The 413-nt window shown below is 41.2% G+C and overlaps 1 pseudogene; it reads left to right on the top strand.

Annotated features, from left to right (window-relative positions):
* Window positions 1–153, top strand: LOC127921183 (uncharacterized; annotated as a pseudogene).
* Window positions 154–413: the final 260 nt, after the last annotated feature.

Below are 413 nucleotides of genomic sequence, written 5' to 3'. Positions count from 1 at the left end.
ATCTGTTCTTATCAGTTTAATATCTGATACGTCCCCTATCTGGGGACCATATATTAAATTGATTTTTGGAATAGGGAGATGGAATAGGGCTTGCTCCGTCCACTCCACGCATCGACCTGGTATTGCAGTACCTCCAGGAACGGTGCACCCCTCTCATTGTAAAGAAAACAGACAGAGGAACTAGAGTTGCTTCGTTAGTTTATATTCTATTTTCACCCTGAGCAACTGTTTGAACGTTCAGTTAAATGACGAGATATAGGCATTGATGCGAGTGACCAGTCTTGTTCAGTACATCACAACACATCCGGGTATCTCAAGCACCCCAGTAAAACACAAGAGTTGCAGTAATGAACATTTACCAACAGATGGCATCACTGTGCCATTTACACCATAACATTTTCCATTTAATAAAA

This window comes from Oncorhynchus keta, unplaced genomic scaffold (genome assembly GCF_023373465.1).
Source record: "Oncorhynchus keta strain PuntledgeMale-10-30-2019 unplaced genomic scaffold, Oket_V2 Un_contig_21603_pilon_pilon, whole genome shotgun sequence".
Taxonomy (NCBI): Eukaryota; Metazoa; Chordata; class Actinopteri; order Salmoniformes; family Salmonidae; genus Oncorhynchus; species Oncorhynchus keta.
The sequence above is the reverse complement of the archived record's forward strand: the minus strand, read 5'-3'. Positions and strand labels throughout refer to the sequence as shown.